The 24694-nt window shown below is 42.8% G+C and overlaps 1 protein-coding gene across 13 annotated transcripts in view; it reads right to left on the minus strand.

Moving 5' to 3' along the window:
- Nucleotides 1-23850, minus strand: part of ADD3 (adducin 3) — a 159473-nt gene extending 135623 nt beyond the window's left edge. For 3 of the 13 annotated variants that reach the window (XM_045025379.1, XM_045025382.1, XM_045025373.1), the window contains exon 1: nt 23736-23847. The gene's annotated coding sequence lies outside the window, so the exon portion shown is untranslated. Of the gene's footprint in view, nt 1-20160; nt 20214-20732; nt 21014-23735 lie in introns of those variants that run through there. The other 10 variants (XM_045025383.1, XM_045025380.1, XM_045025371.1 and 7 more) reach the window with 8 other exon arrangements.
- Between the last annotated feature and the right edge of the window lie 844 nt (nt 23851-24694).

Here is a 24694-nt window from a genome sequence, read left to right on the forward strand (position 1 = left end):
TCCTGCTAGTGAAGGCAGGGGACTGGACTCAATGACCTTTCGAGGTCCCTTCCAGTTCTAGGAGATTGGTATATCTCCTATTATTAGTTTCTGTGCTTGTTTCATTTAAATTAAGATTGTTAAAAGGCAGCATTTTTCTTCTGCATAGTAAAATTTCAAATCTGTATTAAATCAATGTTCAGCTGTAAACTTTTAAAAGAACAACCATAAAGTTTTGTTCAGAGTTATGAACATTTCAGAGTTTCGAACAACCTACATTTTGAAGGTGTTCGTAACTGAGGTATTACTGTAGTTTGAACGCCTTCTGTTGAATTTACTGCTCCTTGGGTATCTACATGGTAGAGACTTCCCAAGTAAGATGGAAATTAGAGTATAATGAACAAGCATCAAAGACATGATACAATGATGCCACAAACTGATGGGAGTAATGCTAGATTTGGCTGCCACTGGACTTCCCCCAATAACTTACTGCAGGCACTGGCACCGCTTTCAGTTTTAATCTACACTTAAAGCAAAGTCAATGAATATCTAAAAATAAACTACTGGAAAGTCCAACAGCAGGCAATCATTCTATTTGCATTGGGCAAGAAGAAAAACTACTTTTGATAATAAAAAGCTACTCCATAGTAGTGACCTTAATATACTACCGCTTGATAGAAAAATGTGACATGTAAGCCCAAAATTTCAGGAACAAAGCAAGAAGATCATAAATAAATACCAGTTAAGTATGGCAATTTGAAAAAACAAGTCCAGATTACATTATGAGTAAGGAGGGATGTGACATCAAAAGTTTGGGGACCACTGCCCTATGGCACCAACACCTTCCGTCTTTAAGAGCCTTTTCTCTAGAAACACCTTCTCCCTGAAAGTACCTTAGGGTTGGTTAAGGTAGGCAATCTTCTTCTTAAGTCCAGGGTACGTGTTTACCAATTAACCATTGAGTAGCCACCTGAGCTGTACGTTACCCCCAGGTGGGCCTTGAGAAGAGAGACTGGGCCCTGATTCTCTTTAAAGGGGCCAGTCATTCCTTTAACAGTACTATTACACAGATATCAAAATTTAATTTGAAAAGCAAATAATTTTCATGCAGAAGAGTTATTTATAAATATTTAAAATATTTTATTTTAAAAACAGTACACTAAGTGTGCCTAGAGAAAATTTGTTATCTACTGTTACCCTCCCCCTCTACCACCACCCACACCCTAGTAGAAAGATAAACATATGGCCATAAGAAAAACAGCAGCTCAGGCAACATCACTACCCACATTATGTCTGTACTATAGCCACCATCAAGAAGACCAGTGGGGTGGGGGAAGACCATGGAAAGCAACAGAGAACAAACCACACAAGATCAAATAAATGTGAATCCACTTACAGAGTGGCAAAGGAGCCAGATAATCATAAGTGCATGGCATATATTAGAGTTGTGAAGTTCAACATTTCTTGGTTACTTAAGTTGAAAGTGGTTTGTATTTAACAGTTTAATGTTCAACATGGAGAATATTAGTCAGTTTGGGGTTTCCCACCAACCATGTTGTATTACAAATAAGTAGCATTCAGATCCTTGGGGACCCTGCTATTTACCTCTCTCTATTGTCAAAACTAACCATTCATTCCTACCCTGTGTCTCCTATCTTTAATTAGTTACTGATCCATGAGAGGACCTTGCCTCTTAATCTTAAGACTCCTTATTTTGCTTAAGAGTCTTTGGTGAAGGACCTTGTCAAAGGCTCTCTGAAAGCCCACATATACTCCCTCAAAGAATTCTAACAAATTGGGGAGGTATGATTTCCCTTTACAAAAACCATGTTGAATCTTCCAACATACTGTGTTCATCTATCTGTCGGATAATTCTATTTTTACTACAGTTTCTACCAATTTGCCTGAAACTCAAGTTAGGCTTCCTATCCTGTAATCACCAGGATTGCTTCTGGAACCTTTTTTAAAAATTGGCATGATGTTAGCTATCCTCTAGTCATCTGGTACAGAGACTGATTTAAATTATAGGTTACATAATAGTTGTGCAATTTCATATTAGAGTTCCTTCAGAACTCATGGGTGACCACCACCTGATCCTTGTGACTTATTACTTTTCATCAGTTTGTTCCAATCCTACACTATTGGCACCTCAGTCTGGAACAGTTCAGCTGTGACACATAAAAAGCATGGCTCAGGTGTGGGGATCTCCCCCATATCCTCTGCAGTGAAAACTGATTTCACACACACACACACCAAAAATAAAATAAAATAATTTCGTTTCCCTGCAATGGCCTTGTCTTCCTTGAGCACTCCTTTAGTGCCTCAATCATCCACTGGACCCACTGACTGTTTGGCAGGCTTTCTGCTGCTAATGCTGGCCTCCTGTTTCACACAACTTTCTATCAATATATTTTACTGATTTGATACAAAGTATGTGCGTTTCTCATATTTATTGGAGAGTATTGTACTGTTTGATTGGGTGACCTTCCATTGCAAATGGAACTTCCACCCTAAAACTTGGCTCTATCAACATCCCCAGGGCTACATTCAGTCTAGTAACCAAAGCAAAAAACTGCTGTCTTAGTAGAAGCAGCAAAGAATCCTGTGGCACCTTATAGACTAACAGACGTTTTGGAGCATAAGTTAGTCTATAAGGTGCCACAGGATTCTTTGCTGCTTTTACAGATCCAGACTAACATGGCTACCCCTCTGATACTTGTCTTAGTAGAGTGTCCAGACTTCTTTAAAAATGCAATTTTAGTTGAAAACAATGGCAGTGACTTCCATCTAAAAAGGTTATATCTTGTTACCATCCAGTTATATACAAATACGAGTATTCTATCAAAGAAAACATCTCAAAAAGGAAAGTAGTCTTCTTTGTGTAAAATGATAAATACTCCTCTAAGTCTTCCCCTTGCTTATGAAACACCAGTCAAACACCTTCAAAAATTGAAATCCTCTAGCATGCAAGATGAATAAAATATTGTCAATTGTAGTTTAAAGGTATTTGATGGTTATAGATCAGGGGTCGGCAACCGGTGGCTCGCAGCTCGCCAGGGTAAGCACCCTGGCGGGCCGGGCCGGTTTGTTTATCTGCCACGTCGGCAAGTTCGGCCGATCGCAGCTCCCACTGGCCGTGGTTCGCGGTCCCAGGCCAATGCGGGAGGCAGGAAGCGGCGCGAGCCGAGGGATGTTCTAGCCACCGCTTCCTGCCTCCCGCATTGGCCTGGGACCGCGAACCGCGGCCAGTGGGAGCCGCGATCGGCCGAACTTGCCGACGCGGCAGATAAACAAACCGGGCCGGCCCGCCAGGGTGCTTACCCTGGCGAGCCGCGAGCCACCGGTTGCCGACCCCTGTTATAGATCTACAGTATCTTTGTACAAAGCAACACTCCACCACTAAGAATTGTTGACCTTTTAAGCAATTGGGTTTTAGAAAGGTATTTCAGCTTACCTCACTTTATAAAAATAAGTCAACTGTGGCTCACTGTGTTAAAGTTAATTAGCTAGTTAACATGCAATAAATTTGCTTTTTAACTTGTATTTTATTATGCTCTCTTCCTCTCAGTATTATGCTTTCAAGAAGGCAAGTAATTCTTACACCTAACCATAAAGAAAATGACTATTAAAATCAACTTTTTTCATTTAATGTAAAAAAGGCAACATGTAAAAAAAAGTGTATTAAGTCACTGTATTAAGTTTATAACTTGGCATTTCCTTGTTTTCTTTTAGGCCACATCTGTATCAATCTAGTCAAGTTCTTGGCATATTTCACCTGCTGTGGGTCAACAGTGTCTGACTTTTCAAAATCTGCCTTTTTGACTCAACTAGTGCCAAATGCTTACCAACAGAAAACAAGTGCATGATTACTGTAGGTAATACACATGACAGAACATAAAACAATTTTCAGCTCTTGCCTTTAGAAGTCAGTAGCAGATTGTCCCAAGCTGTAAAATGTGCTGACATAGACAGAGCTGTTATTTTTAAGACAAAGCAATAGTCCATTTAACTAAAGCATCTTTTGTTTGACTGAACCAGTATTTATTTTAGACATATTCCTTAAGTAACTACACTGAAGACTGTACAGTCTAACTAAATAATTGATTGCCTTGGTAAATTTTCTTCCTGAAATAGCCCATTCTTTGCTTTCTTATTTTACTATCTGTCTTTACCAGTGTACGTAATTTATTTTTCCTTTTGTAGATTTGTTTTTATTCTTTATTGAGCAATACACAGCATCATGTCCTCTTTCCTCTCTGTTGCACACATTCATTTGTGAGAAGCACAGGCTAACTATTGCTGTAGTGAAACTCTGTTGCATCTTGGTAGCTCTGTAAGTCTTTGTCCATTATAGTGAAGGCAGGGGACTGGACTCTATGACCTTTCAAGATCCCTTCCAGTTCCATGAGATAGGTATATCTCCATATATTTAATTTAATCTTCACTTCCTCACGTAACAGGAAGCTACATGCTGCTCAAGAGAGGCATCCACTGGTGCCTCCACAGAGCTGGGAAACACACTTTTAAACAAACTGGGTTCTGTGGGAAAAAAAAAATATTTGGCCCAGTATGTAGTCTGTGGCCCTGTGCACATGAACTGCTATCACTGCTGGCCACAACAGAAGGACAGAATACAGAACCACCTGCTACCTTACCCTTATCTATGAGATTACATTTCCAGTAGTGAGGAGTACACATATACTCGTGATGCAGCTTTCTCAGTCTCCTCCCTCACCCCACCCCACCCACGATCCACTCTTCTACAGAAAACTCACCAGCCACAGGTTGGGCAGTACCATTGTACTTAGACCAAATATCTCAATAAGTTAAAGCTATTTTGCTGTAATAGTAAGTTGACCTCAAAGAGTTGACAGATTTCTGTATATTAAAATTTTTCCCTCATATTTGTACCAAGAGGTGTTCTTCATGTTGTGCCCCTTATTCCTGCATGTATGTACACTCAAACCGGCCATCTCCCCTCTTATAAATGGGGCAAGAGGGGAGGAAGAGAGAGACAGTCACATGTACGTGCGTGCGCACACACATACACACACAGCCAACAATATAGCTACATGCCTTATTGAGCAACCATGTGATAGTCACTGTGCTACTTGCCCAATTGTTTTTTATGACCCTAATTCGTTTATCATGTTTAATTCAGTTGGTACACTCTTCGGGGTAGAGACAAATAGTATATATCTGCTTGCTTTGCTAGGCACTTAAGTTTTGGTGTGTTCAAAAGACTATAAATATTGAGTACACATGATGTATTCTGCCTATCAGGTGTCCTAGCTGCCTACTTTCTGAAAGTTATGTTTATTTTGCTCCCACTGGCATTGTTGCCTATTACTCTCTGCTGCATGGAGAGTGGACTTAAAAAGCCATTGGTTTTCAAAAAAAATTATTTTAACTTTAAAGTTAGACTTGTTTATAACTTATTTGAAGTTAAAACTTTGTCTCAAGGACTATGCTTATATAGATTCAAACTGAAAAAGTTATTTCAATGCGAGATCTGTCTCATGCACTGCATATGCAACTATCTTGAAACTTGTACTTCTTATATTTTATTAAACAGCATATAAAAGACTGGCTAGAGAAGATAGACTATAACAGTACTGCTAATATTTGCCAAATCTCAGTTTGATGGCACTAGGAGAGCTTCACAGTCCTTTGCACTCCAGTGGAAGTTTATTAGGTTTTCTGAAACATGAATAACTAGATCTTCCACCTGCCTTTTGTTCATTGTCTAGAACAGGAAGTCTAGCTTTCCTATTTGCAACTCCCAATCACTGTCTCAGAAATGTGAATGAACTAGATCAGAAGACGAAACTAATTCTCCATGCTTACTGAGGACAAAACTCATTCACCACTTCAAATAACTACTTCTAGGTAGTTGGCTTGTGATTTCCATGAGATCAGTGGTCCAACACAACATTTAAATTCCAGCCCCAAAACTTGCATTTCTGGGAATGGTTCAGTTACTACTCTGAAATGGGTTTTGTCCAGTATGATTGAGGAATGAGTTATGCCCATTTCAAAAGAGCAGCTGCTACCTTAGTCGCAGAATGTTTTGCAAGAGCCAACATGTTAACCCCGGTGTCTTGAACTAATTCCAATTTGTGTAATTATATTCTGTTTGCCTTGGGTAATAGTTAACATTTTTATGGCTCTAAATTATAGCAGATCCTTGATGTTTAAATAATGACGAATAGTCTTATCCATACTCTGTTAAGAGTTACATCCAACTTCTGGAGACAGGAAACAACTGAACTACATGGAATAGTGACATGACCATCCCGCAACTTTGACTGCTCCCACCTTTGACTGCTAGCATTTAGCAGACACTCCCCCCCCCCCCCCCGTTTTCCCACAGCAACTACTCAAATTGAAATTTAAAATGGCCTGATGGCAGTTAGGAAACTTAGGTGCTATTCCTAGCTCTGCCACAGATTCTGTGTGGGCAAGTGACTTCACCTTTTTATTAAAAAATGTTTTGAGATCCTCTTGCAGAATGCAGAAATTTGGTAACTGCACCTTTTCTATAAAAAGGGAAGTAATGTGCTCATCATCATTACTGTATTTGGTTGCTCTACATAAATGCTTAGGATTTGAACCCATCCTAAAAATCAACCTGCCGTTCACTGCTCATGCAGTACTGTTTAACTGACAAATGTTATGACAAAGCAACTAAATATTGAACAGAGTCTGCATTTAAAAAGTAAAGGTTCTCTAAACACCCTAAGGTTATGAAACTATCTAAATTATATATTTAATTCCATTCCACAGCAATCAGGACAAATGGTGAAAGCCTGGACAAGAAAATAGAGGCCAGCAAATATTTTTCCCCTTAAGATCTTTCATTTTCCAATGTTTGAGTTAGCAAGTAATATATTTTATGAGTAAACCCACATTTGTTAATAGGGCAATCCAATTACTAACAGTAGTATAAAACCCAGAACTTTAATATTATAATAATAATAAATAATAAAATAATAATAATAATAATAATAGGAGATATACCAATCTCCTAGAACTGGAAGGGACCTTGAAAGGTCATTGAGTCCAGCCCCTGCCTTCACTAGCAGGACCAATTTTTGCCCCAGATCCCTAAGTGGCCTCCTCAAGGATTGAACTCAACTCTGGTTTTAGTAGGCCGATGCTCAAACCACTAAGCTATCCCTCCCCCCAAGAGAGACAGTATCAACTTGAAAAAAATAATCACGTCTGTCTAAAAATGTTGTACCTATAAGTTACAAGTATCATAAAATATTAGTATAATCGAAAGGAGTTACGAGAAATTTTTCCTTCTATTTTTCAAGTTTTACTTTGCACACTTGACACAGGCAGTGTCACCTGTGAAGTCTGTTTCTCCCTTTGTGAAAAGATCCTTATGAACATCAGGAGGTGCAGAATACCTCTACAAATAAAAGAAAATACTATTTAAAGGGCACAATCATACTTTTAAAAAAAAAATCATGATGTCCGTATCCTTCTAAACAAAGACAAATCTGACAACTTCTAAAAACCTTGAGGGATATGGTCAACTTAAAATTGGCCCTACCTTTAACTTAGGCAAGAACAAGCTACTATTAAATGCAAGAATGATAGAAATGATTCCACAACTTAAAAAAAATCTGATGTAAACAATTCTTAAAACATTCTGCTGCAGTATTTGCAACCAAAAAATTGCACGAAGAACCTGATAATTAAATCAAATTATAAATGATGTAAAACCAGCTTCATTAATTTTCATTTTCCAAGCTGGAGGGAAGATGGAAAGGAGGCAGATCATTCTTACCATCTCTTTTTACACTGGATTTCCAGTCTCAAAACTGTTTATATTTTCTTATTATACATACTTTAAAATGAGCAAAAGATAATAATCCTGATCCTGCCAAGATGTGGGTTCAATGGGACTACTCGCTTCCTTAAAAGATAAGTACATGCATAAATCTTTACAGGAGCTTAAGTTTCTTTAGAGCAAGGTTTGACTCACTGTGCTCTATTAACTTACTACTTGAGTGGAATTGCATCTACTTATGAAAAAAGCAAATTTCAATACCAGTGATAATAGTCAAAAACTTTAAATCCTAACTTCTCACAATTGCATCATTCAGAACTGTAGAAAGTGTTGACAATGACCATCCCCACTGCAAACCACAACTTCTGGTATCCAGGCTCTTCACTAGAATTAGGCAATCTGTTAGGAAAGGAATCTGAAAATGTATATTTATAATTTCCATGTCAATTTAACTCCTGTGCAATTTGAACTGTCTGATGGAGTTCTAATGCAAGCTATTAATCTGCTCATCTACATGCGATAGCTCAATATCTCTCAGCATCATCTTCCAAACACAAATATATTCTGAAGTGTCACTGCAGCAAATGTCAGCAGGCTGTAACCAGACAAAATTTCAAGACAAACACGTAAATGAAGATATCAAGCACGCAAAGTAACAGTCAGATGAGGGTCTGATTCTGCCGTCTACTCAGGCAGAATTTTCAAGAAATACAGGATCACTAACAAGCTATACAGTTTTATGAAAGTAATGAACACACTTCTATTCTACAGTATTTCATAGTAAGAAGGGACTGATTTTTTTACTGCCACTTTCTGGTGCTTTTACCTGCCCTCATACTAATCAGGATGAAGGAAGATCCTATATAGACAGACTTGAATGAATGGTACAGTTACAAAACTTCTGATGGACTTCTCCACTGAGGATGGTGTTCTTACCCTGCAGAAAGTTTACTGTAGCTCATTTTCTATTGAAAGACTTCACTCTCTTTCCAATTCGGGGGGGGGAGGGGGGGGAGGAGGAAGAGGGGAGGAAGAGAAGCAAAGTAAACCAAACATTTTCCAGAATAAACATAAAATATATTTCAGATCCTATTCCTGGTTCAAGTCCTTTAGAAATACAGAAAACTTCAAAGCAAAAAGACAACCATTAAAAGATACAACTGCTAAAGGACTATAATAAAGCCAGTTCACATACTTTCACTTACTACTATAGATATGGCAGCTTTACCACTCCTTATCTTCTGCCCACATTGGTGCTAATACATATAGGTTCTTCAGTCCCTGAATCTCCTTTTGCCCACCAAAACTTCTCTCAAAAACTTTCCCCCTAAATTCCCAGTGCTCCAAGGGAATGGACTCTCCTCTCCAAGCCCTGAAAAACTCAGACAGCAGAATTGGCTTTTCAAACTCTGCAAGAGAGTGCCATCTCTCTTTCAGCCTCCTCAAAGCTGCCATGTGTCTCCTTGTGGATTTTCCTCTAGTAATCTCAAACCTTCATAGATTCACCAGTGTCACATTTGTCCCAAAGTAACTAATCTGATAAACCTGTCACCATGCTGAATTTTCAAGCTATGGGGAAATCAATTAAACTGCCTCTGCATTGGGGGGGGGGGTTCTTTCATCCACATGGACCCACCAAAAAGTGCTACCACTACCAAAACAGCCTGTCAGCATCCTGTACCAAGAACAACTTTAACCAAACAGCTGCCATATTACATCTCAAAGCCTCATGTAAGTGGCCAGGCTTTTCCACTATTGGAAGCCCTTCTTAACTGAAAATCTACCAAACTGCATGCAGCAATGACTGTTTTCTTATTATGGGGGGGTTCACAAAAATGGCTTAATCTTTATTACAGTTAATCAACTGATCTCTATACATTCTTATATTCACAAACTATGATCCCAGTCCTACAATCTGATCTATGCAGGCAGACCCTTGTGCTTGTGTGTATCTGATTTCAGGATGGGGGACATGGAGTAGCAACTTTAAAGGTATAGTCTAAGGATTGGTAGAATCAATATTTTTTAAAATAAACTGGTAAAATAAACCTTTCCAGCTCCAATGCTGATACAAAAACCTTTAACAGCTCTTTCAGTGAAGGGCTTTAGCGCTGCTGAAATTCCAGAATTAAAATGGACAACTCAAAAAAAAAAAGTTCTGGGTTACTGACATTGTGAATCTCATTTTCAAGTTTCTCTTTGCCCATTCTGTTCCTGAGAGCAAATAAGTTTCTGGAACAAAAATTAATAGGATTAATGTTGTTTAGTTTCTTTTACTGGGGGACAATGGGGGAAAGGAAAGGGAGTTAGAGATGGGAATGGAAGTGTTGCATTTTGTGCTACGTCACCCTTGACAGTTTTTCATTTAAAATATAGGCATCATACACATTGCCCCATGTTAATCAATAAGCAGATCAGTCTAAAAAGAAGACAGATATACAAATATTGCACCTGATAGTTCTGTACTTTGAACTCATTTATTTTCTGTAATTATGAACCTGGTCAGGTATATTTCATGTTGTAACCATTAGCATCAATGGGAGCTGCATGTATATTATAGGGAGAATAAACTCCTAACAAATGACCTCTACATAACCTTAATAGGCAAATAAAACTTATTTTACTTTCTTCTTCAAACTAGTTTTGACAGCTAACCACTGGCATGGTACAGTTAAGTGGGAGCTGTAACTAAAATCTTTACAACATGTCCCAGTGATATCTGAAGCCAAAATATACCAAAGGTCACCTTGTATAAAAGAGCCTTATTGTTTGCGTGTATACTTAAACAAAACCTTTGTTGGCACAGGTAGAAATGGGAGTCAGTGAAATTCAATTTAACCTCTGGGAATGGCACCAACATTAGATTTATATTACACAGGTGGATTATTGCGTAAGTAGTACTACAGACTTACGGCAACCAGTATTGCCAGTTTGGAAAATGAATGGTGTCATAACACATATATGCAAAGCTGCAGGCTATATTTTCTCTTATGAACTAGATCAGATATTACCTGACTTAATGAATTTAAGTTCCTCTAGTGATTAAATTACTTTAATTAGTAGCAGACCAATATTTATAGTAGTACCATAGCTTTAAGCAAAGCACAACAAAAATGTCAATATTAAGTGGGAAGAGAAGAACAGAATCAAATATTTCAGTTTTTCCAAGTATGTTGGCTCAGAAGATAACAGATGTAAAAATGGAATCCACGTTCCCACTATGCCACCTGTTTAAGGATACAGGAAGATTTAGATCTGAATAGTGCAACACCAAAACCTTAAACTTTTAAAAAATGAATTTACTTTATGCTGTTTATAATTTGCGCTTCATTCTGCTTGGACAAGAAAGCCACACTGTTGAGTTTCAAATATTATTTCTAGTCAGTTTTCATTCATGGTTCTCTCATACTAGCACTATATTGCTGTGTTCAGGTACACAACATCATAGAACACTATTTAAATACACAACAAAATCCCCACATACTGCAAAACCTCACCAGGAAGCTTTTATTTGGGATCTATACAGCACGCCTTTTATTTCAAAAGGTATCCCTTCATCATGTTATCTGGAGCCCAGCAACATAAATGCATTGAAGATCATATAAATGAAGTTACGATTTTCAAAAACAAAATAAAAAACTGATATACTCGCTGATTCCTCCCTGCTCCCCTCCCTCAAATGTTTAGTTTATTATTTGATGTTTGATTATGTTGATAAGAAAAAAAACTCACAAAACATGTTTTTCTGGCTATAGGAGTACTTTGATCTGTCTCTTACCAATTGTTTTTCAAAGCATGGCACTGCCCATTATTGCAGAAGAAAATATATAACATCTGGAAATAGTTTTTCATAATCAGTTGCTCGAATCCTTTTTTATTACAAAAAAAATAATGAACATTTTACTAGAATAATGTACTTTACACATTTGGTCTTCAGTCTTACAAACTGAATTTTCTTTGTTCCAAATACGTGTTTAGTTGGAGAGATCTGCAAAGCATTTTAACTGCGCTCTTTCAGTCTTTTAAAGATACTGAACATAGAATATGAATACCTTCTTTGAATGCCAAGCCAGCCATGCATCAAGTATAAAAGACTAACAAGTTTTAAATATTCAATCCATACCATCAGCAGGCCAGTAAGAATTCTAACTTGTATTCACCATAATATCCATCAAATGGAAAAGATATACTCTTTCATACCCTAAAAATCATTTTAAATTTTTGATGGGGGCAGAGATTACATAATGGAGAATAGAAGACAGCATAAATTTCTGCATGATAATTTTATTTTAGAATCACCTTTGGAGAGTATATCTTCTGCAGTTAGATAGGCAAATATTGTAGACAATTAACTTTCTCAATTCCATCCTGCAGGATTTAGGAAAATGACAGATTTTAAATCACTAGAAGAACATAGAGACAATGTGTGTATATACTCAAGTCAAAAGATGCATTTGAGGATTCTTGCTATATGAAATCCCAAAGAATCACATCTGCTTCTAGAACTGTGCAGCATGGTTTTGATGGACTGCAAGCTCTTTGGGGACAATAACTATCTTTTAGTATGTGTTTGTATAGCACCGAATGCAATGGAGCCTTCAATCTTGACTGGACTATACTAATTTCTGGGCACCACTATAATACCCATTCAACCTGAAATTTCAGTCTACTTTATTAACATACGTGCATCCAACAGAATCCCAAGTGTGATGGGGTATATAGATCCCACTGGACACAAAAGGTGCCAGAGAGGCCCTGGTGGTAGAGCTCACCTTGCCTCCCGGCCCTGTCAATCTTGTATGATAGGGAAGAGGCCTTTAAATGGGAGGAAGCAGTAGTCACGGGAAAGAGAGCAAAACGGTCTTAAGCAGCAGACCGCAGGAGAGACTCCTGAAGCTGTGGAGGGAACTCCTACCCATGAGACCTTCACCCAGACTCCGAGGACAGTACAACAGACTACCAGGATAAAACGGACACTGACCCTGACTCAGAGACCCAGCCAGAGCAACTTCAACAACCCACTCCATCTCCCCCCATGTTGGAGCTGAATTTTAGGCAGCACTGTAGACTCACTGTGCCCCCTCCTTGCTGGAGTCACAGGGAGGGAGTATCCCCGAATACATTAGTGCTTGTGACTTTCATTTTGATCACCTATCTGGAGAAACTTAAGGAGGCCTACCAAGGGCAGAGCCACCCCTGCCTCCGCCCCCTTTTGGTAAATTGAGCTTATGCTGGGATCACCCACTGGAGATAACTGGACATGGTCAGGTCCTCCCTGTGGGAAGAACCATCGAAGACCTCATTATACCAAATCATCATCTATTCAGAATTTTTTTTTCCTGTTATAGCAGTGCCAACACATCACCTTATTTAAACTTATGTTCAGTTTTGCATTTAAAGCAGAAGTTCAAGCTCTTTGTATGAAAAAAAAATAATCACAGAATATCTGCCCCCAAATTTCCACCACTATCTCTGAGTAAAGCTTGCATTTTCTGAAGGTTTTTTTTTTTTTAAACAATTGGTTTGCATTCTAGTCAATTAAAAACTGGCCTCCTAGAAGCTCACATCCTGAGTCTCAAAATTTTTGAACCCCACTAATTTAAAAAAAATCGCAAACTGTAAAGCATTAAAAAAAATGTACATTGTGAGAATTTGTTGGATTCTCTGGGGTTATGTAATAAATTAACAAAATAATTAGGTTTTTACATCACAACTTGGTTTGTGTCACGCTTAGCTGAGGGAGATTATGATTTACAACAACGTAGATCTTCTATGAAGCAGCTGCTGTTGGCTCATCATTGTCCAGGAGCTCAGTGAAACTGTTCAGTGAGTTCAGTAGTGTTCCTGAACTATCTGAATCATTTCAGTCCATGAGACCAGGTTCTTCAACACAGCAGCTGTTTTGCTGAAGACCAGGATCTAGGGGAAACCATTCAACTGGATTAGAAGATGTACTACTGAATGGGTTAAACAGCTTCACCAAGATCCTCTGCTGGCTCCTGAGCCCACTAAACAATTTCAAAGTGCCCATGGTCCCCACTGAAGTAACTGTTGGTTTGTCAGAGACCAGGAGCTCCATGAGAGCAGTCACCACTAGAACATACCTGAACTCTGCCCAAGTAAGAATGCCAGCTTTCCATCCCCTTCCCAAATATGTGCAAGTGTGATTTTCCAGAAGAGTGCAAAACAGGGGAGAAAACTGGCTGTTTATGGTGGTAGGCAGTCTGAGATACGGGATGCTGGAAGGCTGGCATCCCTACTATAACAGAGTTACAGCTGCAGTTTATTGTTCATGTTGCATGATGGTTATTCTAGTGTTAAAGTGAGAGTCTGGCTGGAGGAGTGAATTATGTCGTGTTAGATGCCTTAAAACTTTTTATTATTTCTTTGCTTTGGTGGTTGTGTGTTAGGCATGTTATGCCTAGAGCAACCTTACACATCATATTTTGTGCATTAATATACATATGTATACACACTGCCAAGAAACTTTGGGAGACTGAATTATGTCAAATATTAAGAGTAACAATTAATATATATGAAGTAACATTTCTATGCCCTTTATAATCTGGCAAAATCATCCTTAGATCAACAAAAGGCAAATCTACATTTTAGGGATTATATCACTACCAAATGTCACGTTTATGAACTTCCACTGATATGGTAGGGCTGTTAAATTCAAAAGTATTTTTCTGCAAAGAAAATAAGCATTTTCTGGATTACTTTATATTGAAAAGGGCTTGACTGTTTTTGATTAAACTTAAAAGAACCCTTTCCTGCTAAAAAGCAAGCATACCAAATTTGAACCAAAAGAGTACAACTTTGAGAGTTATAAGGCAGCGACCATACCATTTATAAGGAAAATACACATACAACCGCATTTAGATTGTAAACTTTTTGGGGGCAGGGACAGTCATTTACCATAAATCTGTACAGCATTTAGTACAATGGGTCCCAGACCTGGTTGGCCATATAAATAATAATATGCATCACTATGCACACTGTCTATATTGCCTTTACATTTGACTGATTAGAGTTAAAATGTACTTTTCCAGGAATTAGAAAGACAAAACTGAAGTCTGGCCACTTGGTCAGTTTGTAGGCGTGGGACCCTAATTTCCGTTGTAACTTCAAATGGATAGATTTCTCAATTTTCTGCTCTATGCTGTTATGTAGTGGTGTTAGAGAATGTTAAATAGCTGCAATATTTCCCTCCAGCAGTGGTTATATTTCACTGGTATCTGAAAAGATTCCTATATATCTGTAATTTGTAGTGTACCTTGGGATATAAGGCACTATCTTAACCTGTCGTTTCCTGCTACACAAAACTGAACAGTCTTGTGATGGGGTGTACCAACCTCACACTAGGCCTGAAGAAGTTAATGAGAGCCTGTGGCCACAATCAGCCTCGCTCAGTTACTCCCAGGATTCTTTATACTGGTGGAAGGACATACAGGGAGCAGAAGACTCCTGCTGCGTAGGGGCTGTCTTGTGAGATGAGTGGAGAAAACAGCCCTCCAACAGAACCAGCTGGATAGCAGAAAATGCTAAGAAGCTCTGGAAGAGGCATACACAGAGCATATAGGGAGCCCACAAACAGGCTAACGCAAAAGTCCAAGAAACAGCAAAGTAGAAAGTGGTCCAGAGAGGCAGATGGGGTTGGTGTAGTAAGGCATTCACTGTCTTCTTGTCCAGGGAACCTTAGATAGGCAGTTGAGAGGGAAGCCCTGGGTTCCCCTACCAAGAAAGGTTGAGCGAAAACCACCCCCACCCCAGTACCATGGGGGTAAGGAACTAGTGAGCCCGGACTCAGACTGAAGGGCCAATGTGAAGCTGACAGACTACTATTTGTCGGACTATTGATACGCTAGGAGGGGTGGAATTCTGTGACATCCAGAGAGAAGGCCAACTTGCAAGAAGCAGCAGACCACCGCAGGGCTGGAAGGGCTGTCAGCAGGGTATGCTAAAAGGAGGAGAGCATGCTACATCATGCCCAGCCAACAGAGGGTGCACCAGCAGGTGAGTCACACGTACATTTAAAGGCTGGATTCAATGGAAATGAGTCATGGCTGGGTAGGTTAAGATAATTTTCATTTTGTTTAAAAAAAGCTTTTAGGGAAAAAAATTCACTAATGAAATTAAAAAAAAAAATCAGCAACTACATCTGGATTTAAAAAGGTTTTCCCTGCATCATTTGCAATTCAAGGCTAGAATCATTGTGCTAGTTCATGACTATTGAGAAGTATTGGGCTGCTCAGCCTATCACTGACTCAGAAAAGGCAAGAATCACCGCATTCATCTTCTCATCAAACATCCAAAAGAGGTGCCTCAGGTAAGAAAAGTTAATTTAAATGTATCCATTGAACAACAGAACCATAGCTAAGATTTTGTGCTCATTTACAGAACACCAAAGACTAAAGGGTTCACAAAGGGGCTCATTGATTCATGTCCATAGCTGACAAGGTAATATCCCAGGCTTGTCATCCTCGGAGATTTCAACGTTCACCCCAACAATACTGCAGATGCAAAAACCCAGCAATTCACTGACTCAACTTCCTTCCTATAACTTTCATGGGTTACCTCTGCTCCAGCCAACATAGCCAGTACAGTCTGGACCTGGTTTTTGGATTAAATGTCAACAGGGGACGCTGTCTTGGACTCACCCTATCACCTCATTAAAAACAGTAGTCAGAGCTCTCTGAGCAAACAGGCAACAAGACCAATGACTCGGATTAGACCGTGAAGGCTCTTAGCCACTCATCAAATTCCAAAGCATGCTAAAGGACAGGAAGAACTCTCCTTGTAGGACAAAGAATTAAGGATCTAGTGAATCATTTATCACTTACACTAGCCTCAACCATCAATACACTGGCCCCCCAAAACAGCCTCTCCCTCACCATTTTCCACATAGATCTCCTTGGTTTTCTGACACCCTGCACCAGGTGAAGAGAGAGGGTCAGAAACTCAAGGACTGAAATCAAAGGCTGAAACAGACAGGTTGAAATATACATTTCTCGAAGCCTATGCTGAGGCTGTATTACAGCAGTCAACATAACCTTCCTATCACTCCACTGAGGCTGCCAAATCCCACCTAAGGAGCTATCCTAGGATGATAAACCAGTTCACGAAACCTGAGTGCCTACAGCCCACAACAGAATCTATCATCTTCCTTCACTGAACAGATCACACACACACAGGAAGGCTTTTCAAACAGCATGGCTCCACTCGGCCTACCAGCCAGTAACCAACTTGTCTGCATTCTCATATTCCTCATGAAATATTGGACACACTAAAGGCGTCTCAACCCAAGACCTATGAATACCCTAAAACAGGGGTAGGCAACCTATGGCACGGGTGCTGAAGGCGGCACGCAAGCTGATTTTCAGTGGCACTCACACTGCCCGGGTCCTGGCCACCAGTCCGGGGAGCTCTGCATTTTAATTTAATTTTAAATGAAGCGTCTTAAACATTTTAAAAGCCTTATTTACTTTACATACAACGATAGTTTAGTTCTATATTATAGACTTATAGAAAGAGACCTTCTAAAAACATTAAAATGTATTACTGGCACGTGAAACCTTAAATTAGAGTGAATAAATGAAGACTCGGCACACCACTTCTGAAAGGTTGCCAACCCCTCCCCTAAAAGGTAAAAGTCAAGAGCAATCAGTGGCACTTGTGGCTGAAATAGCCAATGCCTCATTTAGGGAAACAATCTCCCCTTCCTCCTTCAAACATGCAATAGCATGACAAACACTGAAGAAACCGACACGGATACATCAGTTCTAGCTAGCTACTGCCCGGAATCAAACTAATTTCTCAGCAAGCTCAGAGGATCAAGCCAAAGGCCAACTACAAGCTCAGCTAGTTGAAGTCAATATCCTAGAACTGGCACAAATCTGGATTCAGGCAAGGACACGGGAGAGAAACAGATTTAGTGGCACCGAAGGCTGATCTGCTGTTAATGGATGATGGGCAGCCATCCATTTTCATCCTCCTGGACCTTTCTACAGCACTCAACACTGTTGACCATAAGAAACAGCTGTCCTACTTAAGAGAGGTGGCAGAGGTCCAGCAGAATACACTAAAATAATTTAAATCCAAGAATCATGATGGGTCACTATGCCTCTGCCACTAGACCCTTCACTTGTCAAGTCCCACACGGATCAATTCTCTCCCCAGTCCTATTCAACATTTATATCCAGCCACTAGAAGAACAGGTAAAATGCCATAAACTACAGTACCGGCACTAAGTGGATTACACACAGCTCTACCTTTCTTTCACCCCACACAACCCTAGCACTACCACCAAGATAGTCCAGTGCTTCGACAAGATCAGATCACAGATGAAGAAAGAGCTGGTAGAAGATAGAGCTGAGTATGACAACATGATGCTAGTAGGCAGAAGAAAACATTTTGCACCATAGTTGTAAACTATTCAGTCTCCTTTGGTTGAAGATACACACCCATAGCTGGCCAATTCAGTTCCTACTTTAGGAGTGCTCTAGAGTAGCTTCCCATAGAATCTCTGGTCAAGTTCAATTCTATGTATTTATATTCAAAGGTACTCAATGGGCTGGTGGTCCCAACATATTTAAAAGAGATTGCCTAGAGCGCTGCAATGAAGACCATGGCGGACATATCCACTCCTCAGGCACAGTGAAACTTCTGGCCTGGAGGAGACAGAGCTTTCTTGGGGTCCAAGCTGAGACTGTGGAACAAACCCCTACAGGAACTAAGGACCATCATAAACCTTGCGACCTTGCACTCCAAATGTCAGGCATACTTTGACCTTTCCTTCTCTGTTTAAAATAAATGAGATTCCAAACCCTACCAAAACACTGCTCTACACACACAGTTCTCCCCCTGGGGAGGGGATGAGAGAGAATGAACCATACATGACAGATGTTAGTCACACTTAATGCACTACTGGAAGACATTCAGATACTATGGTGATGAGTATTAGAACCTATATATAATAGAACAGAATTTTTAAGATCTCTGTATCCATGCCATTGAAAAAGTCGCTGCTAAGTTTAAGTAATAAGAACTACTACTCACGTAGGTTTAGAAAAGCTTCTCCTAGATACAGACCTAGAAGTTCTCCAAAGTTACCCATCTCTATAGTTATTTTCAAGATAATATTTTATAGTTTAAAGCAGGGGTTCTTTAAACTGAGGGTCGGAACCCCTCAGGGGGTCATGAGGTTATTACATAGGGGGTCGCGAGCTGTCAACCTCCACCCCAAACCCCACTTTGCCTCCAGCAGTTATAATGGTGTTAAATATATAAAAAAGTGTTTTTAATTTATGGAGGGGGTCACACTCCGAGGCTTGCTATGTGAAAGGGGTCACCAAAGCCTCTCAAAATATTGATACCACATTTTTTCCTGAACACAGATGACATTTTATTTAAATCCTAAACTTTTTTTTTGGAACAGCATTGCAGTGAAGAGAGAAAGACACTTCCATCGGCAGCTCCTGTCTGGGAAAACTCCCTCACTGAGATAAAGTACCACATTAGCCCTGTAGTACTCATATCTATGAAAGTAACAACTGCATTTCAACCTCTAGCATATTACTCAGCCTAACACGAATGGGCAAGGGACCAACATGAATATCACTACTTTTTCTGAATATGGATGGAAAATGATTCATTCATACCTGTGAAAGTGATGGCTATGGCCCATGGGCAACTACTAGATTCTTATACTTACAAGGTGCCTCAATGGAAGCAACAGAGCGAGCAAAGGTTTTACAATTACAAAGGCTGCAAGGGAACTTAGATCAGTCAATTCACAGTGATATGCTCTTTTCCCCTAAATACTGTTGGCATCAAGTAATCCCTTCAGTCCACTTATTTACATAGCCCCAAGCCCAACAGCCCCAGCAGGGTGCACATATGCAAGCATGTTGTGTTTACATGTATAAGATCTATCCAAACATAATACTCAATTGGGAAGAAACAGGAAGGAAACAGAGGTTAGATTATTTTATAAAGGAATGCAAAGGAAGCTTGTTAGGTATGTTTCAGACATTTAGATACCTCCTTTTTATTTAGGATTTCCTCATTCAAATTGCAACATCTTGCAACAGCCCCAGAAACAATCCCACCCACCCCAAAATGAATACCCACAAACAAACCATCCTTGTTCACATTAATTTTGAACCAAGTGGGGTTGTGAGCCAGTTTTTAACTAAATTTTGATGAGCCATAAAGCCCCACTTCTCTCCTCCTCCCCCCCCTCCAAAAGACATCCTTCTCACCCAAGCATCCACCCCAACAAAACACAAAATACACCCAGGACACACAGCCCAGCTGGATTTTAACCACCAGCTCCCAGGACTGAATGATGGACAAGAGACAGGAAGAGTTTGACTCACACCCTCGTGAAGGGGATCTCCACACGCGATGCCCAATAAATCACACCTCGCCGGTTCACACTACGAAAGCCGCACCCCAGCCCTGCTGATTGTCCAGGCAAACACCCCATAGAGCTAGCTGGGGGGGGGGGGGGAAGCATGTCCCACGTGGTGGGATGTACCAATGTGAGTGCCTCCCTAGGCGCCCCCCTTGAAACGCTCCCCCCAGCCCCACAGGCTTCCCAGGCAACCCCCCCCCCCAAGCTCCACAGAGCGTGGGCACAGCGTCTCCCACGCGGGGCGCGTAACAATGTGAACGCCCCCCGCCGATGGGGGAGGGATAAGCAGGGGTCGGTGATAGTGCAACAGCAGCAGCAGCCCTCACCGCCCCACCCCGCTGCTACCCCAGTGACTCCCTCCCAACGGCGCCCCACACAGAGCCCCGCAGCGGGAGCATCCCCCAGGGAAATACGTCTATGCGCTGGGGGGCGGGGAGGGGGGGTTACATGGCGCCCCGGCCGGCCGGCCCAGCGGGGGGAGGGGGTCTCGAATCGCCCCCCAGGAACAGGGGGAGGAGAGAGACGTTTGTTTACCTCAGGAGCGAGCGCGCCTTTGTGCGTCCCCCGCCGCTGCTCGGCTACAGCGCACCTCGGGGGCGGGGCGGCCCAGCTCCGGATGTGGCAGGAAGGGACACCTGGGCTCCTCCTCCCGCAGCCCGCGCTGGCGGCTCCCTATCTGGCAGCGGCCCCACCCCCATTGGCTCGCTCGCTCGCGCCCGCCCGCCCCTCCCTCCCCGCAGCGGGCGCCGCCAACGTTCGGCCGAGTTTGAATCTCTCCCGGCTCAGCGCCCCGGGCCGGGCTGGCGGGGAGGGGCGCGTATGAGCGCGGGGGTGGGGGGCGCAGGGGCTGTCTGTTGTCGTCGGCCGGCGGCGGGGGAGCAGGGAGGCGGGGGCTCTGCAATGACGGAGCCTGCGGGGCGGGGCTGCTCCGCCCCTCGCTCCCGCCTCTTCTCCCCCCCCCCCCCGCTGGCCCCTACCCAGCCCGATAATTTTGACCCCTCACAGGCTTCCCCACACACCGCAGATCGCTGGGGCCTTCGCCCCTCCACAGCCTTGTGGCGAGCGGCTTCCTAGGGGCCGCACGTCCTCCCCTGAGCCAGCTGCATTACCCCTGCCCCTCATTAATCCTACTCCTCCATTGCCCCACCCCAGGCCCTCCAGCCCCCGCGCATTGCCCCAACCAACCCCTCCGCCACCGTTAATTCTTACCTCGCCATCGCCCCACCGCCTCCAGCCCCTGCACTGCCCTTACCCCCAGTGAACTCCTGCTCCTCCATCGCCCCACCGCCTCCAGCCCCTGCACTGCCCTTACCCCCAGTGAACTCCTGCTCCTCCATCGCCCCAGCACCTTCAGCCCCTGCACTGCCCTTACCAGCAGTGAACTCCTGCTCCTCCATCGCCCCAGCACCTTCAGCCCCTGCACTGCCCTTACCACCAGTTTATTCCTGCTCCTCCATCGCCCCACCGCCTCCAGCCCCTGCACTGCCCTTACCACCAGTTAATTCCTGCTCCTCCATCGCCCCATCGCTTCCAGCCCCTGCACTACCCTTACCACCAGTTAATTCCTGCTCCTCCATCGCCCCACCGCCTCCAGCCCCTGCACTACCCTTACCACCAGTTAATTCCTGCTCCTCCATCGCCCCATCGCTTCCAGCCCCTGCACTACCCTTACCCCCAGTGAACTCCTGCTCCTCCATCGCCTCCCCACCGCCTCCAGCCCCTGCACTGCCCTTACCCCCAGTGAACTCCTGCTCCTCCATCGCCTCCCCACCGCCTCCAGCCCCTGCACTGCCCTTACCCCCAGTGAACTCCTGCTCCTCCATCGCCCCACCGCCTCCAGCCCCTGCACTGCCCTTACCACCAGTTAATTCCAGGCCCTCCATCCCCTGCATTGCTCCTCCAGTCCCCACATTGCCCCAACCCCTGCATTGGTCTTCCAGCTCCCCCCGCCCTGCACCGGCATTGCCCCAATCCCTTCATCACCACCTACACTGCTCTTCCTGCCCCCCGAGCCCCTGCATTGCCTGAACCCCTCCACGCCTGCATTGCCCCCCGAGCCCCTGCATTGCCTGAACCCCTCCACGCCTGCATTGCCCCCCGAGCCCCTACACTGCCTGAACCCCTCCACCCCTGCATTGCCCCCCCAGGCCCTCTCCACCCCTGCAGTGCCCCTATGCCCCTATTAATTCTTGCCTCTCCATTGCCCTACCCCCAGTTAATTCCTACCCCTCTATTGCCTCTCCATCCCCTGCATTACCCATACCACTCACTTAATTCCATTACCCCTATGTCAATTCCTACCCCTCCTTTCCCCCTGGCCTTGCAGCTACCCCCACCCAGTTAATTCCTAACCCTCCCTCCCCCCGCAACCCTTGCAGTTACTCCCACCCAATTAATTCCTACCCCTCATTGCACACCGCCTTCAATTACCCCAACCCATTTTATTCCTAGCGCTTACTCCATGCCCCCTAAAACCTCCACTGTTATCCCATTTTCCCCACACACAACTCAGTTCCTCAATCCAGCTTTCACCCTGACATCAATTCGCTTAAATTCTCTCCATTTCGCCGATTCACACTCTAGCTCCGTATATTAAATCAATCCCCCCAGCCCATCTAATTTCATTTCCCCTATACAAACTTCATTTCCCGTCTCCAAATTCAACCCATTTGACCCAGGCACCGTCCAGCCCCTGCCCACAATTCGAATGATGTCCCCAGGCACCTTTCTGCCTTCTCCCAAATCCAATCCATTTCTCCCCTGCGCCCTAAATAACGTTCGCAATTTTATTGCTCACACCCAGCATGCACACACACTGCACTCCATTTCCTCCATATACAACTCTTTCCATCTCCCCATTGCACAGCTACCACTCACACAGACACCGGCACACCCATACTTCCTTCCCCCAGCACTCACTACTCGCTCCATCCTTCCTCACAGGATGGTGCAAACTCCCCCAGCCCTCTTGTATTTTGGGGGGTGGAGGAAAGCATAAGGCTTGTCCTGGCACACCGATCTTTCCCCAGTTTCTCTTCTCTCTCTCCCCCTTCCCCGCCCCTCCGATTGCTGACCCTAAAATCTGGGGGTGTAGAGCGCAACTCCCCTTTATTCTCTCCTTCACGCCCAGATTATTTCAGAAAATTGAAGGAAAAAAATCAGCACATCCTTTTGATGCTTTAGGACATGGAGATTTTGCCAGCCACATGATGGCATTATGTCGTTTGACTTGCCATGTTTGGCTCTGCGATCGGAGGAAAAAGCTGGATATTTCTCTCTCTAAAAAAAAAAATCTCCCTCTTCCCAAATTCCTTATTGCATGAAAGTTTATGCTGATTAACACAGCAAAAAGTGCTTTGAGGGCAGACAAGGGGGAGTTGTCTCTCCAGCAGTTGAGAGACACAGGGAGAGCGGCAGAAAACAGCATGCAGCATAATCTATTTCAAATGTGTGTGAACAACCTTTCCCATCCCCCCTCCGTCCCACCTTTTACATATTTGTTTAAGAAATGGATACAAGATTTGCTAGTGTACTTACCAAACGGTCGCCCTGGGCTTCCTGTTTGACCAATGTCCGTGTGTGTGTGTTTTTTCCTTCTCTAGGTGGGGATTCTGCAGTGCTGCACAGACACACTGCAGCAGCTCCAAAGCTGGAGGATAGTAAAGTGTGTTACTTACTAGAGAGGCTCTATATTACCACTAGGCGCTGGCAGGAGCAAAGAAGCATTTTTCTTAAAGAGACATGATTCTCCTCCGCTCTCCCCCTCCCCCCCATCGCCTCTTCCCCAAAATAGGGAAGCAGTAGGAAGTTGGACTGGGAAAATGGCATAAACAGAGGAGGTCAAGGTTAATATTAAGCGAGTAATTGAGTAAAAGCTTGACCATGACTCAATGAAAAGCTACTTTCAAAAGAATCTTTGCTGCTCTTCAGATCAACGTTATAAACTGCCATATATGCTGCCTGAATATGTTCCTTGCCATCTTTACTTGTTAAATACTGTGTATGGGTAAAGAATAGTGACAGTGCAATGCAGTTCCAGGGAATAACAATAAACAATAATATGTAGCATCTTCCATATGAATGAATTGCCTTATGGATAGGGCCCTACCACATTCACAGTCCATTTTGATAAATTTCACAGTCATGGAACTTTAAAAATCTTAAATTTCACGGTTTCAGATATTTAAATCTGAAATATCACGATGTGGTAACCGAGGGGGTCCTGACCCAAAAGCAGGTTGTGGGGGGGTTGCAAGGCTATTATAAGGGGGTTGCAGTATTGCCACCCTTACCTCTGCCCTGCTGCTGATGGTGGTGCTGCCTTCAGAGCTGGGCGGCTAGAGAATAGCGGCAGCTGGCCGGGAGCCCAGCTCTGAAGGCAGCAGCAGCAGCACAGAAGTAAGGGTGGCATCGCATGATATGATATTGTCACTCTCACTTCTGCATTGTTGCTTGTGGTGGTGCCGCTGGGAGGAATTCCCGGATGTGCGTGTAAC

The sequence above is a fragment of the Mauremys mutica genome, chromosome 7 (assembly GCF_020497125.1).
Source record: "Mauremys mutica isolate MM-2020 ecotype Southern chromosome 7, ASM2049712v1, whole genome shotgun sequence".
Taxonomy (NCBI): Eukaryota; Metazoa; Chordata; order Testudines; family Geoemydidae; genus Mauremys; species Mauremys mutica.